Below are 25,015 nucleotides of genomic sequence, written 5' to 3' on the forward strand. Positions count from 1 at the left end.
TATGGTGAGAGAAGGCAGGCAATGTTTGCTGAGGAGTATCAGGCTCAAAATCTAAAGAAATACCTCAAAAAACTAGATATATAGTTTATAACTCAAGAGGAACTCGAACTGACTAATTATACCCTTTAAACAAATCACACATCACTTGTGCTGTGCCAAGAAGCCCTTGGGCAAGGTGATCCACTCCTGCCCATCAACTTCCAGCCGCACTGAGTTACAGCAGCAGCTGACAAGCCGAAGGTACAAATAAAAATAAACATTCCAGAGGGGTGAGAAGAAAAACACGAAAGACGAAAGAGCGAGTAACAAAGTTCAGTAAAATCAGGCAGGAAGGTTGCCTTGGACGGACTCTTGAGATGATCAGGAAACCTGGGAGGGAGACAGAAATATCATTGCTCATCGTGGTTCCTTAATGTACGCAAAATACTTAATATCCTAAATGGCACAAACACAGAAAATCAACCTCACTGAATACCCCGATGGAACGATGGTCAGAGGCCTGGAGACCAACACAAGACTCGTTGAGTAAAGGAATGGTCGTCTGTCTATGGCCTCGCCAGACGGCTTGGTCCAGCTGGACGTGTCTCACCATGGTGACTGAGCGAGCAGTCTGCTCCATATTCTGCCCCGGAGGGGCCTGCTGCACCCTCTGTGTTTGCCTCACGCACTCGTGTGTTCAGAGATGATCAACAACAGCATCTGGCAACACGCACACACACACTCCCCGGGTGGTGCATAGATTCATCTGCATTCTCCTCAGGAGATGGATTCGCTCAGGTACAGGTCCTCAGACCAACAGCTGCATGGAGATGATGAAACCCACTCTCGCACTTCCACTCTCAATCTGGTCGGATACGTGGCATGTTTCTGCAGAGCGACTCACTGGGGGAGGGGAGGGGGGGGGGAGGCTGCTTGTCCTGTTACGCAACCAAATACGGGCAATTAAGTTTACGTTTAACGGGCCATGCTGAGCTTTTGCTTTACGTCTCAATTACAAGCGTCGCATTGAGCTTTTTAGCTGCCCTCACGTCTTCTCAAGAGGAGACCCAGATCACTGGTGGAGCAGCCGTTATGCAACAGCATGCCTCTATAATCAATGCATTAATCCATGTTCTGAGGTCAGATTATTTTTCAATTAAAGTGAATCTATGATTGTTGGGTTTTTTCTCTTACTAAATTCCATAGATGTAGTGTTACATTCGCAGGAAGAATTGCTTTATTTGGTTCTGGTTTTGGTTTTCTTGTATGTATTTGTTTCTATCCAGGAGGGGGGGGGCAGAGGTTTTCACTGCTCTCTAGGGTTGGGTACCGAACCGGTACCAATATAGCACCGGTTCCGACACGACCGGTACCTACCGAAACGCAACGCAGATATCGGTTCCTGAGCGGTTCAAACACTTTATTTATGCACTGTGATGACAGCGTCCTCGTAGCTAACGATAGCCGAGCACTTGTGTAGCTACGGCTAGCTAGCCATCTACCTTCTAGTTGTATTCATTTATGTCAGCGTTTCCGTCAGTCTGCAGTTCTATCACAGCACTATCGCTCTGTCGAACGAAGGCAGACTATCGCGCGCGCACACAGACACGTGCACGTACACAGGAGCTGGATACAGAGCTGGTTTCTCCCCCCCGCCGAAGTATTAAACCGAGGGTGTAGCGGCGTTCCTTCGGTGTTGTTCTCATTAAGGCGCATTGAGATGCAGACATGTGACTCCATTTCCTCACACCAATGACGACAGATCGATGAATGATTATTTTGGTCTTTATTTTACGCAGCAAAGCTAAATGTAGAAATAATCATAAATTCAATCACACGGTAAATAAACAATATGCTCTCGTGCTTAATGCAGCTCTGTGTTGCACCTGCTGGATTCATGACGTCATTACATCAAGACAAACAAGGAGAGTCAATGCTTTTCAATGTTACATATCTTTAGTTCCTGCACAATGAGCATGAATCTAAAATTAAATGATATGACTTATATGCCCCAAATTTCAATGAAATATATACAGGGAGGGGAAAGAAGTTACTTACAGTAACAGTTAATATATTGTTCATAGTTTGAACTAAAAAAAGTTTAAAGCCGTATTTTGAAGCCATGTGTTTTTTTATTAATTTATATTTACAGTATTTGACACGAGCGTGTGGCGGAGCCAAATGCAGCACAACGACACGCAGTGTTTGGTTCATGATTTTATGAAACACGGCTTCACAGCAGGCGTTCGGGCACGATGAGAGGCAGAGCAGAGTTCGGTCCTCAGGGTCGGGGAGGAAATGCCGGGAAACAGCTGGTGCGATCGCTGGGCCGGTCGGGGATCGGGAGCACAGGAGCAGAAGCGCCGGGCAGTCCAAGGAGCAGGCAACAGAAACCCGAGGCGCTCAGGCAGAACTCGTGGTCGGGGACAGAAGGCTGAGGTGCTCACCGGGGCGGAGACAGACGAACAGGTCGGGAACGGGCAGGGTCGTTTTGGTAATCGATTAATCAGTCGATTATTATTTCGATTTAATCGATTAATCAGATTTAAAAACAGCATTAAAGAGCTTTAATATCCAACCCTTAATTCTAAAACAGAACTTCAAATTCACATTGCTAAAATACTTCAGAAAGTACAGGTTGCTCTTTGAACATATTCATTCAAGATTTGTTTTAATGTCAGAATTTCTCTAAACTACACCCACAGATGCACAAACTCTCACACTCCGACACGCTCCGACACACACTCTCACGTTCATTGGGACATTTTTTGTAGGGGGTTACTTCCGGTTCGATGCTGACCACACACCCCTGTGTGATGTCCCCTACGTTATGTCATGTGGTTTTACTTATATGCTTCCTAAGCAATGTATTAGCACACCTATCTTTACCATAGCCTTTTCAAGGCAGAAGTAAAATGCTTTTTCCTTATGCTGTCCCAAATTACCTGATGTCCCAATATACCTGAATTTTGAGATTAATTTAAAATGCCATTTGTAAATAAATGAATTAGAGGCTTCTTAGTTTAATGGATCACCGAGTGTCTCCCTTTACAGGCATGACATCAACTACCGTATAACCCACAGTGGATGTGCACTAGACTACCATATATGACAGCATTAAAAAGTACAACACATACAAATATATTTGTTAACAATGGCCGAAATGTGCCGCTGGTATTGCCTCTGGTGGAAACACTAGCAGCCATAACAGCCAACACGCTGTGGTGGCGGGGTGTGGTTAGCTCCGATGTAGATTCAGGTTCAGGGAAGGGGCCGGGAGGCAGCAAACGACCACAGATGACGAACATTCTGCCTGATTATCTCCCTATAAACAGTGAGCAGGACTCAGCGGAAGAAGCTGGACGGGACCCCAACGAGAGGACCGGCAACATGTGGTGCTAACCAAACTGAATCAAATAAAACAAATTGTAAACCGGCCAAGAGTGTGCATGCATTTGTCCCAGAACCTGCGGGTGGCGCTATCTCGGCTACACCTGCTAACAAGCTATCACGCTAATGAGCTGGCCAGTTGCAAGCGAGTTGGCCAGCAAGCGGTGAACAGCTGTCCGAGTGCTAGCAGTCCTTTTCGGGGTCAATGATTATTGTGTTTACTTGATAAACCGAGATACCGTCAGAATCTTACAAAATACCGTGATAAGAATTTTTGGCCACACCGCCCGGCGTTACGCTACGATTAAAGTGATGTGATTATTTAAACTTTGGTGTTTATGTTAGCCGTTTGTAAAGTTATAACGTGGTACTAGTTTGCCCGTATCGATGAGTCGATCATTGTGACCTGATTTATGTATGTTCGTGCTCCTGCTACTACCGTTATCTTACCTGCAGTGGCAGGCTTAAGGGAAATGTTGTAGCTAAAGCAATCAAATCAATTTCAGAAAAACATCCTTGATTCACGAATGATTTATTGCACAACAAGATTTCAAAAGCACATTCCTATTATTATATTATAAGTTAAATATTAAATATTTATACCATGAAAAAAGGCATTAAATAACACTTGGACTTATTTGTGTCACCCTCACAATGCAGTTCAGTAGAATATGATATAAATATCAAATAATAATCAGTATGCCCTCCATCTCATCATCGTATGTTTATTACCTCGAAAGTGAAGCAAAGCGCAATGGGAACAATAACACAAGATAAGAAGGTGCTCTTAGTTCAATTCCCCCACACCTTGCTCCCCTAAGGACAGCATGTGTCACCTCGTCCAATCACATTCTACCATGAGAACAATAGCAGCCCTGACAAACTGCTCCGCCTTTGTACTTTTTACCAGCAAAAACAGAGCAGGGACTGGAACCTCAAACCTCTAATCACATTTATGTCATAGTTAACTCAAAATTAATCACGAATTTGTATCTATTCTAAATGTCGCTTCATTCATTTTTTTCCATAAAGAAATAGACATTGTCATTAAAATTGGTTTGCATTAACGTTGTTAATAACGCGTTTAACTGACAGCACTAATGTAATACAAATAATCATCCATTATGATTGAAGTACATTGCACCATCCAGGCTTAGTTCAAGTTATGTTCTGTCAGTAAAATATTTATTATAAAGGCAAAAAAGATTTCACCTTTAAATTAAATGAATTATACTTTTACAAATGTTGTCCAATGATTGGCAAATAGTCCTTTTTATGGCCTGTAATCCTTTTGAATACTATGGATATGTTTGAAGGGCTGTGGGACAGATCGATTACGAGTGATGTAATGTAAGACCCTGTAGTGCTTTGATGGGATTCTATAAATATCCATGAAGGAGGTTGATGAAACAGCGTCTCACTTTCTGGGAAGCGATGATATGAACAAAGACGGAGCTGCTTTGACACTGCATGCACTCAACAACAACTGCATTTAAAGGTTGTGTTGAGGCCTTTCAGTTGAGCACAACGAAACAAGTAACCTTGTTATGTAAAACGATTTAATTGTTACTACGGCTTTGTGTTGCTGTTTTCTCTCCACACAAACGAGTGCAGCAACCAAAGCACTGAAGTGACACGGTTCAAGGCGGCGTCTCTTTATTTCAACCTAGTTGAATTGTCCTTCGGCTACGGATGAAATGGTACGTGTAAAATGATATACAACGCTTTTTTTTGCTTATAGCACGTTAGTGCGCTGCATTGACGCTGCATGCATTGACTGGGTGGGCGGGGCTACCAGCTCTCCCATGCAACAGGTAGCTGTCACTCATAGAGTCATCTCAGGGAGACATGTCCTCATGTACAGGAGCCGTTGACCACCGTCCTCGGCTTGTTGAAATAAAGGATGCCAGAAGTGAGATCTGGAAATACTTTTCTGGTAATTTATATAATAATTTATAATTTTTATTTCATTTTATAATTTTGAACCCTTTTTTTTGCGTTTGCCTGTGAAAACACACAAAAGCGTGTGTGTCACACGGGAAAACAGTGAGAGATGGCAGCCTGTAGCTGTGTTTGTTGGCTTGACAACAACTTTCCTAACAGTCAAACATCAGCAAGTGCAACACAAGACAAAGCAAGACAGCAAATAAGTTACTGAATAGTCCAGCAGAAATATAAACATGCAAAATGACCTACAGTTTCACTCATGTGGGTCTATGTGATCATGAGGTCAGAATTAACACAAAATTGTACAAAATAATACACACTAGATGCAATTTTCATTGTCGTTTTTCAATAAAGGGGAGAAATTGCCCTTTAATTATGTGTCCATCTTTAATCTACCCAATCCACATAGCTTTAGGTTTATTTCCACCTCAACCACATCTGTATAATGATGTAATTCATACTTATGGAAATAACTATGTAGTCATATAGTCAGATACGGACAATAGGCCTACATAGCTGTGTATAATCAACGCTATGATTTGTACGGTGGCCGAGAAGGTTCAGACAAATACAAAAGCAACAACACAACCGCAAACGCCACAACACAACACGAACGCCGCAACACGAAAATACAAAAGCCACATCACAACCGCAAATGCCGCAACGCAACACGAACGGCGCAACACAACACGAAAGCGAAAACGGAAGTAGCTGCCCACGGGAGCGAGCGTATTTTGGAGGAACGCCCACGGGAGCGAGCGTATTTTGGAGGAACGGAGCTGGAGGATGGCAGATCGTTTAAGAAGTAAGTGAAACATGATTCCTTACTTTAACTGTAGCCGCAAGGAATCATGTTTCACTTACTTCTTAAACGATCTGGCATCCTCCAGCTCCGGTGTTACATGCCGACTGGGTTTTTGAACCTACTGGTTTGGCTACGCGTGCGTGTTTGTTTTGCCCCGACAGCGGCAGATGTTGTCTGCCTCGATCACCTGATCCGTCACACAGTCGCAAACATATTTCTGAAAATGTTCAAAATGCATCCCATATCCAATGCAGCGGTTATGATTGTATAAGTGAGCACTACATCACTGCCACGTATAAAGAAATAAATAAAAGAACATACGTTTATTAAAAGATCGCCACAACCTGGATTCGAACTCGCAGTCGAGCAAAATAGCAAAACTTTATAAGACGGCGGCGCTACGCCGTCGGCCAACCGAGCTGTCAAATGCCGCTACTGATTTCACTACTTATCATGAAATTGCAAATCGTCAGTGGCAAGAACATCTTTTGGTTCAGGGTGAGCCAAGACAACTGGTTTTTGGTGGCGTAGCGTGAAATACATAGTTCTGTCAGGTTTTCTAGCACATTGCCCAAGTAGGATTACTCTCTTAATAACATCTAAACGCGTAGCCAAACCAGTAGGTTCAAAAACCAGTAGGCACGTAACAACGGAGCTGGAGGATGCCAGATCGTTTAAGAAGTAAGTGAAACATGATTCCTTGCGGCTACAGTTAAAGTAAGGAATCATGTTTCACTTACTTCTTAAACGATCTGCCATCCTCCAGCTCCGTTCCTCCAAAATACGCTCGCTCCCGTGGGCGTTCCTCCAAAATACGCTCGCTCCCGTGGGCAGCTACTTCCGTTTTCGCTTTCGCGTTGCGTTGCGGCGTTCGTGTTGCGTTGTGGCATTTGCGGTTGTGATGTGGCTTTTGTATTTTCGTGTTGCGGCGTTCGTGTTGTGTTGTGGCATTTGCAGTTGTGATGTGCCTTTTGTATTTTGTGTTGTGGCGTTCGTGTTGCGTTGTGGCATTTGCGGTTGTGTTGTTGCTTTTGTATTTGTCTGAACCTTCTCGGCCACCGTAGATTTGGCCATGTCGTTGTCATTAATATCTATATCTAGTGTTCAAAAAGCTGGGCAGGAACAAGCTGGTAAAACAGATGTTTTTTTTCTTACTATCATAGATAAATGTTCCAGTATCTTATTTGTGGTATCGTATCGAAAGTATTGGGTATCGTAATATTTTGGCAGGTAAAGTATCAAAGTCATCATTTTGTTATCGTGACAACCCTACTCTATAAAAATCCACCTGTCAGAAACACATTGCTAAAGAGCAGGAGGTGGAGGACCATCACCGTGCAGACTACCTTCTTCAGACACTTCCAGAGCTCCTGAGGTGATGAAGAGAAACACATCTCCCTCCAGTGAGGTCTCCAGAAGAGAACCGGACATTTGATTCCAGATTTGAAGAGGAAAATGAAACTAGAGCAGAAATGATTGGTCAACTTGTCTCTCAACAGAAAAGGAGTCAATAGTTTGAAGGTTGTGAATGAGGAATTCAAAGCATTTCTACTCTCAACACACCGACGGTGCAGCCTGCAGCTATTAAGCAGTTCATTAGGAAAATAATGAAGTAGCAATTGATCATCCTCATCCAACGGTCAGCAATATCAATTCTTCAAAAGTCCATCACCGTCATTAACACTGACCAGCAGCCACAGAAAAGGACTCTCAAAAACAAACATGCATTCAAGAATAAGATCCGTCAGCACTTTAAGGGGTAGCGAACAAATGCCGTGAGGTCAGACAGACGGCATCCAGAATGTCATGCAGACAGTAATAACCATCAGTCCTTGCTTCTATGGCATGGTTATGTCACGTTGTTGGGACAGCTGGTAATAAGGACGAGAACATTTGCTTGTCCTAGGCTCAGAAAGCACAAGAACCAAAAGGATTCATTTTATGTATGAAGAATTGGGCACAAGCTGTGGGTTTGGACTGGTTTCTCAACCTGGGCCAATACAACGCTGGCACAAAGACTGGTCTGGTTCAGATCGACTTAAAGAGACAGGCGCTAAAAAGGAAAGTTTCAGACAGAAGGTGAATGTTGCTTCTTTAACATCAAAGCATGTGAGCGTGTTAAGGTGGAAACCCTAAATACAAGTATGAGTCTTAAAATGAGCATGTCTGCTTTATTATGGTGACGGATCAGGATTCACAGTTCGGCTCATTTTTCGTCACTGATAGAGCTGTAGGAATGTCTGTTCTACTCCTTTAGAGACCCACACCGGAGTCAAGTGAGAATAAAACTAGCTTTGCAGAACCAAACTGAATCTGAGCACAGCTACCGGGCTCCATGTGTGGGGGGGGGGCCCTGGCCGCAAAACACTTTCCTCTCCCCATGAGCACTTATTTAGTACCATTTGGCCATTTCAGACGAAGATTTGGCAGCAAAAGGTAGTGGATTCAAGCCAATTGAAAACTAAAACATGATCGGCTCTTCCTTAAATAGAAGAGGAGGGAGATAAACACATGAGCGGCAATCAAAAAAGCAATTCTCGTACCGGCATCCGCGGCCTGTTTTGAATTAGAAACAATATCTCTTGTGTTCTACGACGCAATAAACGCTGAGATATGGGATGAGAAACACAGCTGATGTCCGTCTCATATCTGCATGTCAGGCAGGAAACATCCCAGCCAGACGCACAGGCAGCTTTCGCTATGTTTTGGAACATGTCTGATCAGTATTGATGTCTTTCATTAGTCTTGCATGGAGAACATTGGTACACCACGAGGTAACTCCAGTGAGTTATTACATCAGAACACATTTGGTGCTATAAAGTCACTGTATCGACCTCAGCGTCGCAGAAGAGATCCTTCAATATCTCAGCCGCCGTGAAACAAAGACATTAACAAGCAGGCAGAAATGAGTTGCACCTTTTGACAGAACACAGTCATCATAGAAAATATTCTCTTCATCAATCCAAGCTGCCAAATAACTTTAAATAATAAAATACATTATATAACATAATGTTATGTATTATGTTATATAAGGTCAAAAAATCTAAAATGTAAGAAAACAAAATCTGCATTCATATATATTCAGTAAACTATAGATAAATGATGATATGTAATAAAAAACAGACAAAAGTTATCAATAGAAACTTTGCAGCTGATAATTATTTCATTGTAGATCAATTGTTCAGCCAACGTACAACTAGTGAGAAATGCTGAAACTCGATGTCCATTGTGTCGTCTACTCAAACTTGGTCTACAAGACAACATTTAGTCCTCTGTCACAGTAGATATTAATGAGAGGAATCATCAACAGAAAACCCACATTGTTGTACAGTGAATGAAAGGAGAAACTCAAGAGCACCCTGCTGTATTTAAGTGTGTACATTAAAGGCTGCAGGGGGCATTGTTGACCTCCAACAGGGTCCCTGGAAAACAATCAATAAATCTGATGCTCTCTTTGGCTCATAAGGCTTTGTTAGACATTACATACATGTATATACATGTATATGGACATTAAAGACGGTGTTTTATGAACTCATGAAAATGATAACATGAAAAGTGACAGGTTTGATACCTGCATAGCAACTATGAAGATAAAAACAAATTCATTAGAGCGTCAAAGCAAATGCATAATGCAACACACCATGCATGCCACTACACCCTGTCTCCATACAGTATAATGCAGTTATATGGGCTGAATAATGAAGCTCAAGTGTGACAAATGGGGAAGGAAACCCCCTCGGTGCTGTCCCTCGGCTAACTTGCACCAACAGCCTCGCTCGGCTGCACTGCAGCACCATAAATTACAGGGCCAACAGCGGCCCAAAGAAACAGCGCGTAACACTCTACCGATCCTTGAATGAAAGCCGTCCCCACGCGGCGCCGTGTTTGCAGAAGACCGATACAGCTGTATTGTTCCTGCACCTGAGCACACAACGCCGTGCAATGACCAGAGCTTATTCCTGTTGACCCGAGCAGATTCATGTGTGACTTTACGCTTCACTGGTGTGCAGATAAGATGTCCATGCTAGCTCTTTTTGTGGAAATGGGTGCTTGGGTTGTTCAGCAATGGTTTAACAATAGAGTATGGCTGAAGGTGTGGTGAAAGCGATATGTTTGTATAGATTTATATAGCAAGAGATCAATACTAAACTGGAGTAGTCGGCGCCACATGCCACACAAGCGACTGAATTCTAAAATAAAACTAGGACCCAAATTTATTTTTGCTGTGCATGCATTAGCAAAGCTACTTGAGATGTCTGGATATAATCACTTTCACCCCCCACCTTCCTTTCATTATTCAAAGGAGTAACAATCTTCACCCGTGAGAGTGGGTCAGACAGATGGTGAAATGAAGACTGAGGCTGACAGATTACTCTCCAATAAATGTCTCTTTGACAGGTAAAAAGAGGGAGGAGTCTTTTCAATTATCAGGACCACAAACACCTCAAAAGCTTGGGAGTTAATATCAACGTCTTGTAGCTGTCCAATCTCTTCTCTTACAGAGCACACTGGTACGATGAATACAACTATATTTGCAACGTCCTGCTTTCTCGGGGGCACTTAAAGGAGTTTTAAATATGGTGGACATTTAACTGACAGAAAAATATATATTGAAACCAACAACACTGTCTCTGTGAAAAACAACTCATAAAAGCAACAATCTATTGCGTTCTCTAAATAAAAGATGATCAAACAATTAAAAGACTGTTGAGCAAAGCAAAGTTCCAATTTCTCCGTCATAGCTTGAAGGCCCCAAGCAGCCATTTTGTTTCTGTGTTTTTGTTCACATGTAGGGCAGAGCGTCTCTGAGGAAGCGAGAGGCGATCCCTCGAGGGCTGACTGGTCGCTTAAAAAAAGCTCAGTCCGGCCTTCCGCATGGACTTGCCATTTTTGGCTTGCACTTAGCTTTTGTTCTCATCTGTCTCACACTCACTTGGAAGAAAAACACAGCTCTTTTCATTCTAATTGAAATAACCTCAGACGGGACACTGTGTCTAAATCAAGGCGCCTTTCATTCACAGGAAGAGTTTGACAGTTCAGGAACAGATCTGCTTCCCTGCAGAGAGTTGTTTGCCTTTGTCTCAGTACCTGCAATTGATAGTTTAATCTAATCTACTCTAATTTACAAATGTAGGGAGATGAGTATGCTAAACAAGACCCCCACGGAAGTAGCTCTTTAGCTTAACTCCCAGAGCGGAAACGGTCATTACAAAACTCGGTTGTTTAATCTGCTGTTGTTGAAAACTTTTGAAACCATTGGACAGAGCATAGCAATCTACTCCCACTGTCTGTATGCTAAGCTAAGCTAGCCAGCTGCTAATTGTAGCTTTATATTTAACAGATTAAGTTTAAATGTGACCTCAATAAAGTCAATTGAACTTTTTACGGAAATGTCCTTTTAGAAATGTAGTGTTGCGTTAACTTGATTAATCCTTTGTATTTATATCACGTCCGTGTGTTTCTGTCTCCTCAGTCCTGCGGTTTGCTGCGTTTCAAATCATATTACGTAGCTAAAGTGAAAAATGTATTTCTTCATCGTAATGAAAGCCTTAATAGGTAGAGAACTCAACGAGAGAAAGAGGGAGGTTGTGATCTAGTTCTTTTCTCAAAGGCACTTTACAAAGAGTCCTGGATGCTCCTCTTTGAACTCTCCAGCTGTGGTTTGGATTGAGGCTCGAATGCAAAATAAAGAAATCCTTTGGACTGTTTGGGGAACGTTCAACTGCGACTGTCTGAGAGGACAATGTGTGCGTCTGCTCATGCAGACGTTAGCTCTTGAGGGCCATTCCAACTACAAAAGCTTTAAAAAGATTAGGGCTGTCCTGCATTTCTTTGGCTTTTTGCACACGTGCTTATAGTCTTGACGTTTTGGTGTAAGCTCGGTCGCTGTTTACCGGCATCCATCACGGAGGCTTCGGCTTCATTTCACAGCGGCGCAATCCAGGCCGGGGTGATTCCGAGAAACAATCAGCGCACGGTTTTGCTGTTGTGAGTCACCATCCTTTTTTACAGAGAGTGCAGTGTAGTGAGGTATAGGCCTGACACCCCCACCCTCTCCCTGTTTTCTGCCCCCCCCTCTGTAGATAACACAGTACGCACTGCAAAACGCGACATGGTTTAGCAGTCATGGCAACTGGAGCCTCCTTGGGGGGCTTCACCGTGCTCTCTCTATCTACTGTAGACGAAGACCTGTCATTGTCGCGATGACTTGCAGTCACCCCTCAGGTGACAGGAGCATACGTCAGTGACCCTACCGCGCACGTGGGGCGATATGGATTAATCCCAGGTGCGACAGGGATCAACGGGACTCCAATAGTTGCGTCTGCCGCATGGTGGAGACTCGGGATGCCAATTGGCCCTTTATCTCTGCACCACAGGGCTCGGGTTGCCTCTGGTGTGCAAATGGGCAGCACAAGGGCGTTAATCTGGCACTCTGAAACCAGACACTAAAATATCCATACCAGACCCATTCCAAATGACATGGCGCGTATATATATATGTGTATAGACACATGACATATGTCCTGTCCCTATAGTCCTGCCGCACTGCAAATCTGGTAGACACACCTAAGCAGTACCAGAGGGACGTCCAGCCTTTAATGTGATCTACTGGATGGTGGGTTGGAGGGGGTGGGGCACAGTGCGGGTTTCTCCGCGGTCCTCCCCGGCACGCGTTTTCCCCGCTACTTGTATGAAAACAGATGGAGGCGACGCATCTCCACCCCCCCCCCCCCCCCCTCACGGTTTCCACCGACTTCCACCATGGCGCAAGTTACAACAACGTGATTTCACCTGGCCGGTTCGGGGGCGACACATGCTGGGTCACGAGGCCGCGCACCACACTAACCTCAATATTCTTGGTTGAATAAATTAAAGAGAGAAGTGACGCGGGGAATCAGACAGCCTCCTCGTGGGGTTTTCCCGCGCTGTCGAAGGTGCTGAAACCTCGAAAACGCCCACGGTGGAAATCCGCATTATAGCGCATCGAATCCGCTCACTGCCTTCTCATCTTCCTCTTCCCCTGTCTCCGGTACTTCTCTCCCCCCGGAACAATGCTGCGGATGACCCGTCACATGTACCCCAAACCCCGCATCGCCATCAAAACCCGCATCCGAACATGGAGCCAGTGGTCCTCAGCCTGGTTCAGAAGGAAAAGCCGGTTCCGTTCTTACCTGAGCCTGTTGTCGGTGTCCCGCAGACAGTAAGGGAGGAAATTTCAATACCCGCCTCTCTCTCCCCCTGCACAGGACTGAGATGCTGCAGAGGACTGCGCGCTGGTTGATTCCTCCTCACTTCTTCTTCAATGGGGGGGGTGCAGCTGTCGTCAAAGATGGCGGACACTTTTGACGTCAGCAGCTTTTTATGTCTGTCGGAAGGAGAGAGGCTTCCTTCGCACTCATTTTGTTGTTGTGGAGCATCAGCACGTGTCCGTTGTGTATGTCTTCCCTCCACAGGTATAGATTTACCTCCATACGGGCCATTATACAAGTTATTTCCCTTGTTACCTGTTATCTCAAAGAGTTTGAAATGTTAGAGCTCAAGCATTGTTTTTATTAAACAGAATACATATGTAACACATACATTTACAAAATTATATAAATAATGTGGCCAGGTTCCAAAAAACAGTTTTGCACTGTCACTGTTCTTAAAGCTCCTTCTTAAGCATATTAAATCAAAGATCTCTGAACCGTGCACGCTAATCGTGAGGATAGAAGTGGGCTTCTGCCCCAGTGTGGCAATTGATTTGTGGGACAGTTGGATTAATTGAAACTTATTTGTAAGTATCACAATGTGCACCACTTAAACGATAGGAACAGACGTACACATTTAAGCCTTTTGTAGCCTGATTCTGGTCTCCAGTATATCTATATGTAGTTCAGCCAGCGCTGTGTTTTGGTTATTTGTGTTTTCATCCAATAGCACATAACCAACTGTAACGCATGTTGGATTTCAAAGACAGAGTGCCGGAGTAAATGGGAATCCAGAAGGGCCCACAAGGGGATAAATCATGGAGCGAGTTAGTGGTTAGATGGGTTAGAGGAAAATGAGGCGGCCTGCAGTGTTAACACTCCTGGTGTCAGCTGTGCTGCATCATCACTGCCTCTGCTGTAACCTCATGAAAAAAACAATTCAAGATATCTGAAGGCCTATTGCATAGCACCGTCTTCCATGGGTATACGATTCTGTACCAAGGTTTTTAGACATTTATCCTATATTAACAATACCCATGGAAAAACCAAAACAACTGACAGATTGTCCGTTTTATGGATTTAATCACCTCCACCATCCTGCTGCTGTAAATACCCACGATAGCAATATTTCGGATTATCCCACCACAGGAAACAGTCCCCAACAAATGCGCTGTTTACTCTTGCTTCAAAGGGATTCGGGGGCCTTGGGGCTCCGCGGACCGAGCCATTAGAGAGATGGACTGTCGTTTCATGTCTTCTTCCATGGGCATTGAGACAAAACATACCACCCAGCTCGTGCTGTAAGGCTACGCTCGTGGTGTTGTCTCAAAGGGCTTAACAGATCAACACTTGTATTACTGCACACTGTCATCACATTTTCTCTGTCTGTTGATCAGAACAGATAGTCAACCCCCGCTCCGAAGCAATCGGCTGTCACTCAGCCAGAAAGGACGCTCCAGGGTGAGTCAGGTCCGTCGGGCAGACTCGTTATTATGCTCACTCATTATTCAGGGCTGTCAATCATGGTGTCGGCCGTTCTGATCAGCTGGTCTCTTCTATCCACAGACTCTGTTAAGACTGTATCATCTGTTAAGAGTGAGCAATTATCTTTACCTCACCTGCCTTGTCCCTCCCGATTGAAATATTAGTTTCAACCATCCTGTAAACATTTTTACACACGCAGCATTTCTTGACTCTCACTACATGTGAGAACTCTCCAGGTCTGACCACACAACTGGAGGTTTGTGCTTCTGATGAATCACACAGTTTTCTCTTTCTCTCTGCACGTCCGGGCTGAACCGAGGAAAACCCCCCCTGACCTCCACCCTGCTTGTCACCATAAAAAATGTCTACTATTTGTCTACTATACTGTCTACTAAATTAATCATAATGATAACACTGCATAAAAAATTATTTGGAGAGGACAGCCAGAGGAGGAAAGAGAGGCGGGAGTTTGTATGTGTGTGTGTGCGCGTGTGTGTGTGTGTGCGTGTGTGTCGACATAGCGAGCAGAATGAATCTACAGGTGCTTCATTTATCGTTCATCATCCATTGAAACAATATTACAGGAAGACACAGAGTAAATCTGTTTGCAGGGAGGAGGAGGGGTGGAGGTTTTCAAGGCCTCTAAGGGTTTGTGAGGAAGGTCCAGGGCCCTCAGCAGGTCTAATAATATCACTATGATTTTTTTAAAAGGATAAAGTGTCTCAATTAGAGAATGAATACCCTGGGCCGACTGTTTTGATGAAATTAATTCCCGGCTAGAGCAAAAGTGTACTTGCATGGGATTCATTACTTCACACACACAACCCTAATATGAACAGAAGGTTATATGAAGTCTTGATATAGTTAAGTGCAAACTTGAAATCAAAGGAGAAGCAAAACGGTGTCAATCTGTGCTTTTTCAGCAAATACGCTTTCATTAAAGGAAGCTCTAAATTCTCAACCGGCTGGTCGGGGTCATGGGTCTAATAATAATAACTGCAGCCATGATCGGCCCCCTTTTAGCAGAGTCTTGTGCTCTGCTTCTGCCTTGACGGCCACTGTTTTTAGCCTGTAGAAGCTCCCCGAATGCAACTGGTGTCAGTTTTTGACCTCATTGTGGGGACTTTTGCTGGATGCCCAGAGCTTTTTAATCCAACAATCGTTCTAGACCAATGTCATGTATGGAAAGACTGATATTATATACTGATATTATACCGCTGGCATGTCTAAAAAAATCAGTCGAGAAATCAAATCATAGCAGTTATTTTGTTGTTCAAAGTGGATTTGTAATACCTCTTTGAAGTGTCCATTTGCACCTTCACTCTTTGATTAGTTAAGAAAATAACAAAGATCCAAAATGAAGCTTGCAGAATGATGCAGAAGAAAAAGGTGCCCATTACAAATCTGCTATTTCAGCACCCTGGACAGTGCCATGGATCACACAGGTTTGATTTCGGTCTGTGAGATTTTGAAGCTGCATCTGTCAGGGGATCGGGTTGTCGCAGGATGCAGGGAGGACTGACACACAGGGTTTCCGATGACAAAGTGCTCTTTATTCCAAAAAACAAAACCTAGACATGCTCCAACAACGAGTGACGTTAGACATCAAACAATGGCGCGACAAGGGACAACAGGCACACAGGGCTTAAATACACAAGGGAGGTGCAGGTGATTGGACACAGGTGGAATCAATCAGGCAATCACAGGACAAGGCAGGAAGTGAAGTTACCCAGGACCACAAGGAACATGAAACTTCAAACTAAAACAGGAAGAGAGACCAAACCGTGACAGCATCTCACTACATTCAGCTCCATGTGAAGTCATTCAGGTTCCTTTACAGCTAATAACTTGTTATGAAACACAATGTCTTTTAATATCCCAGCATATTCAGCCAAAACGAATTCTGTCTCCCAGAGTATGAGGTTGAGAGAATATTACTCCCATTATTCCCATTTCAAATGCTACTGTGTTAATAACCAGGTGATTTTAGAATAAAACAATGTCCTTGTCTAGCAGGGTTTTTTGAATACTGAAGTGGGCATTGTTAGCCCACATGTCATGCTCCACAGGCTACAAATTGAACAATATGACAATGTCTAAAAACTGCAGGTTCTTTGTTGGGATTTTAGGGGGATTTTGTGGTGAATTAATCAGTTGGACTACCTTACAGTAAGATGGGGAGATGTTGTTATATTCAGGAGAGTACCAAAAACTGAGAGAATGAAACTCATTTCATCTAATTTGCTTCTCATTTTCTTTCATCCATTAAAGCCTGCTGTTTTTTCCCTTTTTATTGGGATTAAAGAGAATTACTAACTTTTCAAAGGAGACCTTTGAAGAGTGTTTTTTGCCAGAAGGGTGTGTGTGTGTGCGTGTGTGTGAGCATCTGTGTGTGTGTGTGTGTCTGTGTGTGTGCGTGTGTGTTGGTGTGTACGTGTGTGAGCGTGTGTGTGTGCGTGTGCGCGGGTGTGTGTGCGTGTGTGTGTGTGTGTGTGTGTGTGTGTGTGTGTGTGTGTGTGCGTGCGTGCGTGTGTGTGTTTAGGGAACTCGGGAAGCAGCTCTTCGTCTCATGGTAAAAGAAAACGAAACAAGGTGAAGAGAAGATGAGCTGCAGCATTATCAAACCTATAGAAATCAATCTCACTCAGTCTTAATCAAAGGAAGGTGTGAGTATGGGGCGATGGGGGCGGGATGAGGCAAACTACAATAGTTTCAAGCCCAAAACAGTTTAACAGGTGTGAAAGATCTGGAGAGGACAGAGCTTGCAGATGAGGGGAGGCATGAACACTCCATGGGAGGGCAGGGCGTGATGTGTGTCCACACGTGTGTGTGCAGGAGGGGGCTTGAAGCCAGCCAGGCTGTGTGGTTGGGGGGGGGGGGTGAGTGGGGGAGGATGCTGCAGCAGCAGCCTGCCAGTGACTCAGCATTAGAAGCTCCCTCCCCGTCAAATATCAAACACACTAATAGTCTCAGTCCGAGAAGAGCTAGTCACGACAGCACATCTCTCACCATTCGGCAGCTGTGTTAAATTGTTCCATTAGATTTAGCTGGTACGCCTTCATCAGGGCTGAGTCATAAGTGCACAAAATAGCAGTGAGAACATTTGAATCCCACTAGTTTATTTTTTTTAAGGATATTGATGATTTACTCAAGTACTGCACTAGAGTAGTTACTGGAAGGAACATTCATTATGATCAATGAATGTTGGGGTAATGGTCTGGTCATCTTCTCTGTGATGGTCTCGTTTCCTGATGTAGGTCAAATAGATGCATCACTATTAATCTGAAGTGGGTCTCCAAAGCAGTTAAATGTTCCTCAATATAACTCAAAGTTGGGCTCCAGTATGATTAAAATGCTGCGTACATATTATTACATCAGTTATTTAATAATCCCTAATTACATTAATCATTTCCTTCTTATCATGCATGGCACTTCAACATATCTAATTTATCATATTTCTTATTTAAATCTAAAGTTCAAAATAATACTATTCTCTCTGAAAAATAGTGCAGTACAAGCTTAAAGTAGCATCACTGAATATTTGCATTTATGTATGTAAGCGCTAAAGTTACTTTAGTAGAACTGTCACAGCTAATCTCTGAGGATTGTGCGTCTAATCATTGTTGCGGTTCCCCCCCCCCTAGAGATGTCTTGTCTTTACAGAGGTGCTGAACTGTGAAGGAACGCACTTTAGAGCAAAAAAAAACGGAACACAATGAAACACAGGTGATGTAAGTGATCAAGAATCCTGCTGTAATACGACAAAAACACACAAACACACACAATGACAATGTGATTCAAGTAAAGCAGACAGAGAGCATGGGAGGTTCAGGACAGCGTGCACAGGCAGGAGTCTAACGTCCCTCCTGGCTAGCTCACAGGAAGTGGCACATTACTGCTGACTGAACTCAAATGGGCCTTCTCTCAATGTCTGACCAGCGGAGGTCTCCCTTCTGCGTGACCAGAGTTGAAATGCAACGATTCAGATGTTTATGTCACGGTGACTAGAGAAAGTGACACTGGGTAGAAATAAATAGCTTCAAATGTTCTAGCAGTAAACATCTGCTCTGTCCTTCCCCCGCTGTGTAACGCATTGTATGCCGCGCAGCTCTGGGGATGATTTCTCCACCACTAAATGTAATTTAAAACACCAACCAGGTATTATGCAAACTCCATTGGCTCCTAGTGAAACAGAATATTACTCACCAGCTGGAAAGCCCTAAACAACCCCCCCCCAGCTTTCAGACGTCCTCCCCCTCCACGTCCCAACCCGTTGCCTCAGGTCCGCCAACGCTAACACCCTGAAGACCATCAGGACCAAGTGCTGGACCTGGAGCAACAGGGCCTTCTCAGCTGCTGCACCCCCCCCCCCCCCCCCCCCCCGGAAGGCCCTCCCCATCCCAATCTGCCAGGCTCCCACGTATCATCATCCAAAAAAGCCCTCAAACTCGCCTCCAACGGCTAACCCCTACACGACTCTTTACAAACTGTTACTCAATTTCTTTCCTTAAAAAAAGTGTTCTTCTGTTCGCTTGTTTAGCAATTTTTTGTAAAACGCCTTTGCGAATCTAGAAAAGCGCTATATAAAACTAGAAAGTATTATAGTTCTTAATTTCTTTTCTCATATCACTGAGTGATTGTATTGTTACACAATTGGCAGAATGTTTGAATCTCCAAACTTGCCAGTGCAGGTGGGCGGCGGAGGAGGTGGATGCTCCATCTGTTCCCCAAGTCTATTCGGAGGATCTTGTCATGTGACTTGAACCCAAAAAACGATGTACTTCTATATGTAACTTATGTATTTCACAATCTTTTACATTTGTTTTTATTGAAGGCCGTGTGCAGGATACAAGCTGCTGGTCAGTTTGCAGCTTAGCATCAGGCTACGTAACTGCTTTTGATACAAAGCATTAATTATCTACTTAGTATCAATGTAATTCTGTATATTTTCAGGAGAAATAACAATAGAGTACTTAGACCTACTTGTTTTAAACCATCTAGATGCAACAACAACAACAACAACAGTATGTTCTGATTAGTCAGTTAGTCAGTGCTAGCCAGAGGTGTCAAGTAACGAAGTACAAATACTTTGTTACTTTGGGTATCTATACTTTACTTAAGTATTTATTTTTCAGACGACTTTTTACTTCTACTCCTTACATTTTCGCGCAAATATCTGTACTTTCTACTTCTTAAATTTAAAAAATCGCCTCGTTACTCCTATTTCATTTGGGAAGGTTTTCCGGCTTGTCACCGTTCAAAAACACACAAAAAAAACTATCCGGATAAATCGCGCCGTCGGGATTGCGTGAATTTGATTGTGGTTGGATGAGAAGTGTAAACATTTACCATCCAGACACCTTATTGGTTTATCACATGACGCAAATCAGAGTGACGCTGGGTGCGTAAAGTGGTGAAGGATCTTTTTCAGGACGGCAGATCGGTGGTCGCGGTACAAGTTGATCTCAGTTGGTATTTAGAGACATGAACCCCTCCTCATGCAAAGTCCATGTAACGATAAATGAGTCTTCATGACCATGGGTCGGCCCTACATGTTGTTTCTAACTTTATTGATAATCTGGGACAACACAGCGACCTGCAAGTAGCGCAGCGTCTTCAATAAAGCAACGGATGTCTTATTGCGAGGCTTTAGAAATGAACACTAAGGGATTCTGTATTTGTTCAATATTTTGATATCCGACCGCTCCCCATCATTATAAAAGAGATGCCCCCCCCCCCCATGAAGTAGTAAACCATGGGGAGACACTGTAGTCTAATCAATGGGAACAACGTGTGTGTCCTCTGACTCGTGTCATTTAGCCGTCACTGGAACATGTTTTTTCTGTGTTTAAGTCATACAGCATGCGGGTCAATACGTGTGTCCCTCTGTGGTTGTAGCGTCGCCTTTCTGAATGTCGCCATGTTTCCATCATCCGGCAGGTCACATGATCTGAAGGCACCTTCCCATCGTGTTGTAACGGACGGGCGGACTGTTTGTTCTTAATGGACATTTCTTTTCCTTTCAATACTTAAAACCAGTACTTTTATACTTGTACATAAGTAAAAAGCTTGAGTTGATACTTCCACTTCTACAAAAGTATTTTCAAAACCTAGTATCTCTACTTCTAATTGAGTAATGAATATGAATACTTTTGACACCTCTGGTGCTAGCATGCTAACGCTCTCAACAAGGTAAACCTTTTAACCCCTAACGTTAGCATAGTGATGTTAGCATTTAGCTGGAAGAGGTATCACAGGGCTGCTACCACTGATGTCCACTGTTAGATTTGAGCTGTATTCTTTAAAGCAACCTCTCAACATTTCTAAACCTAAAGTCTATAAAACTGCCTTCACTTCCATCAACCTCTTTCCTTCCCCACTCCCCTCTCCTCCTCTTCATCGTGTAGTTGACCCCCAGGGTACCGATCAACACTCCTTTGCCCTAGCTCCACCTAGCGCCTCTAATCCCCTGGCTCATCCTTCTCCTCTTCTTCTCAACTCCCTTTTATCCTCCTCTCATCCCTCTGCCTATCTGATGTGTCTGTGTGTGTTTGTTGAGGGGGGGGGGGGGGGGGGGGGGGTCAATACGGTCACGGTCCTGGTTGACTAATCACATCTTACTGTTCACAGGTATGCGTCTACCAAGACACCCGCTCTGCGTCACATCCTTCTCACTGTGTCCTAAATCTCAGTGTGGTTCTAACGTGTGTTTTTGTGTATTATTTTAAGATCACACACATGGCTTTGTTCTTGTGTTAATTTGTGTGTCTGTGTGTGTGTCTACTGTGCAGATGTTTCACCTCAGCAGAGAGAACACGCGATGAGCTCCCAATGTCTTGCACCTGCCTGTTGCTATGGAAACTGGGCATCCTCTGTGCGTCACCTGTGCCCATGTTTGGTTTGCTTTCCTGCGCTCGCTCGCTCTCTCTCTCTCTCTCTCTCTCTCTTGCGTCATGGTTTGCTATCTGTGCCTCTCTCCATCCCATCTCTCTGTGGTTCAAACACACATACAAGTTTTCTGTTAAGTGGATTAGCAACTATACTAAAGCGCACTATTTATGCTGTACACACAGACACACAACATACACATTAACAATGACAAAACATCATAAGTCGGACTCGATTCAGAGTCATTTATGGCTCAAACAGACGTGTGGTTCCTCCTGAATCCGCAGCAGGAAGCACTGATTATTCATCATCAAAGCGACTGTGCATGAGGGCCCACATGGAGAGCCTTCTGCTGCAATCCTGCTCGGGTTATCAACTCCTAACGTAACAATACACCCTTTCAACGTTTCTTTCACTAATATAAGTGCATCCTATTTCACCATATCTATCTATTTATAGACCAGCTAGATGACTGATATTCCTGAGTATGTAAGACAAACTGACTGTAACTGAGTTAGTAACAGAGTCATTTAGTTGCCGGGCAACCTCACGGTGAAGACGTAAGAAAGCTGGTTCCCCGTTGGTCACTTTGGTTATTTAGACAATGTCATTTAATAATCTAATGTGTTGTAATGTTAGCTGTGTGATCCGTAGCTACCATTAGCCAATGTTAGCTAACAGTTACGTTATTCTCCAAACTTCTGTGCTTATCACAACAATTGGCAGGACTTGCAGGAGGTGGAGTCCTATTGATACACAGACTGTCTTTCCTTGTTCCTCATGACTCAAAATTCAGCTTGTTGTGTGGTTTTGGGTCACTGACTGAAACAGTAACTCCAGTGGTAACTTCACAGATAATCTGCTGAACACATTAAATGAAATGTGGATTGGATTTACACGTTGGCCTGATGGCCAGTGCGCTAAATTCGTACAGATCCAACAGATCGGAGCAGTGCAGCCTGACGAGCCCCCACCACCTGCACGCCATGTGCCTTTAAATGGCCTTACGGACATATACCAGTAGAAATTGCACTCCGGGTCTGTCAGACGCTGATGCAGTAATCAGGTGGAGGTCTTCCGTAGCTCGGTGAGTCTAGGTCCAGACGGCCGGGCGCCAGGTGTCAGGGAGCGTACACAGGACCACGAGGTGAGGACACAGAGAGACAGAGTCAAGCAAAGATGGATAGATGAGAGTTCAGAGAGAGAGAGAGATGGGGTCTCTCAAGGTGAGGCAGGAAGGGGAGAACAAAAAGCCTCCACTGCAGTGAAACGAACCCCCACCGGGCCGACCCTGCTCCCCCCTCCCCTCATCGATTCAGTGGTGCAGCAGAGGCAGAACGAAATCTCAGGCTCTGCAGTGGCAACCCTGCTTTGGGAAAACACCCCGTTTTTTTGTTTTCTCCTCTCACTGCTGCGTCCTCTCAAATGCCACCGCCCGCCTTTCACACCTTGGTAAATCAGCTCCACCCCCCCCTCGACTTTCTCCAATACTTGATTTTTCCCACAGCAGCAATGACAGGCAGATTGTTCAGAATACAGAGTTCCTTCACTGCTGGTGTGTCGCGTGGCCACACACACACACACACACACACACACTCTTGACCTTTGTTTACGGTCCATTGTTCTCTCTTGACCAGCAATAATGCCTCACTTTAACACTTCATTGTCCTCACCCTGCAGCACCATGACACTGGCAACGTGTGAATATCCACCAGCGTCCGCTGTGTGCAGGTTGGCTTTTTTGGCTTCATCCATCTGCAGCTGTGGATGCAGCATCATTACCATTCGCGAGAGAATACGGTGGCAATGATGAATGGAATGTGCTTAAAGGTAAAGAATGTTAATGTGTTGAGTGGCAGGAGGAATTCTGAAAGCTGCCTTTTCTCCTTGTCCCCGTCTTTTTAGAAGCATCATCTGTATTATTTATAAGCTGATCAGAAAGCCCTGCTCACAGTGCCTCACGTATATATAACACAAGTTAAAGCTTGAGTAAAGCGTCGTACTGTTGAGCGATTGGCTGCTGAGGAGGCCTTAATCAACAGGCAAGGTGTGTGTGTGTGTGTGTGTGTGTGTGTGTGTGTGTGTGTGTGTGTGTGTGTGTGTGTGAACGAGCGACTGAGGGAGACAGTTTGAGGGGGGGGGGGGTACTGGAGTATAAAACAGAGCTGTGAAGCTTTTGTCAATAATTCGAAATTTAAGGGCTAAAAGCTCACTTTTCAGTTAATTACACACAGACTGTAAACATCTGTCATTATTTATCCTTATAGGAAGCCTGCTAACAACACGTGGCAGTTAATGAAAAGGAAATACCACATTAAACCTTGATTTTGTGTGATTTTCTTTTTCTTTCTTTTGCCAACTGGGGTCAGCGCAACAAGCCGAACACACAACACTGACACAACCGCGTGATGAAATGATGGGTGAACTTGTTTGTTTTTAGACATGCAGAGCAGCCTCAGCATGGACTCTTTGAGCTCTTTAGTGTAATATTCACTCTCCTCTAAGCTCTAGTTTGGTCTGTACACACCTTGATGCTGATGAGACTGTTGAGAGTGGAATATAACAAATTATAGATCTGGATTGATACATTTAAGTAAAGAGTTAAAAGGTGCTCAAATACTATGAATGTGAGTGGAACTGCAGTGTGGCCCTTACTGTTACATGTAAACATCAATTCTTTTTTTTTTCTTTCTAAAAGCCGTCAAAAGAAAACAATCCTTGTGGAAGGAGAGAGCAAAATTCGACATTAATTGTCCCTTCGATCAGCCCTGTCCTCCTGCTGCCACTCCATCAATCTCTAAGTTACCTCGGAAACCACACAGTCACTATCTGCACTCCCTGAAGACACGTTACATGTTATTGGGAAAACAGGATTTTCTAGAGAAAATAGAAATGAACTAATGCTAAGCTACGCATTCAGTACTTCAACACCAGCACTTCTCGCCAACTTTCACTCATGCCACATTATTTTAATAGCAACCATCGCTTTACAGTCACTTTACAATCACTTTACAGTCATTTTACAGTCATTTTACAGTCATTTTACTGTCACTTTACAGTCCCAGAGTGACATTACAGTCCGTTCAGCTGCAGCGTTGACCCTCAATACTGGAACAACGTAAAAAACTACCTTCCCTAATCATTTCATTTTGACAAACAAACATGGAAAAATAAGTTGGAAAACTAGTATATGTGCATTTATTATCTTAGAATACTATGATTCTAGCTTAAGTTAGCTAAGCTTAACAATGCTTTCTTTGGTAGAAATCAACTAAAAAGTTTTTTTTCTGATTTGTTTGCTATTTACACATTATAAAATTGCACTTCATTAT

General features: G+C 43.8%; 1 protein-coding gene across 2 annotated transcripts in view; it reads right to left on the reverse strand.

The window, feature by feature from the left end:
* snap25a (synaptosome associated protein 25a) overlaps positions 1–13,436 on the reverse strand; it is a 31,552-nt gene extending 18,116 nt beyond the window's left edge. The window contains exon 1 of one of the 2 annotated variants that reach the window (XM_037448997.2): positions 13,293–13,436. The gene's annotated coding sequence lies outside the window, so the exon portion shown is untranslated. The remainder of the gene's footprint in view (positions 1–13,292) is intronic. The other variant, XM_037448995.2, reaches the window with a different exon arrangement.
* Between the last annotated feature and the right edge of the window lie 11,579 nt (positions 13,437–25,015).

The sequence above is a fragment of the Pungitius pungitius genome, chromosome 20 (genome assembly GCF_949316345.1).
Source record: "Pungitius pungitius chromosome 20, fPunPun2.1, whole genome shotgun sequence".
NCBI classification, from domain to species: Eukaryota; Metazoa; Chordata; class Actinopteri; order Perciformes; family Gasterosteidae; genus Pungitius; species Pungitius pungitius.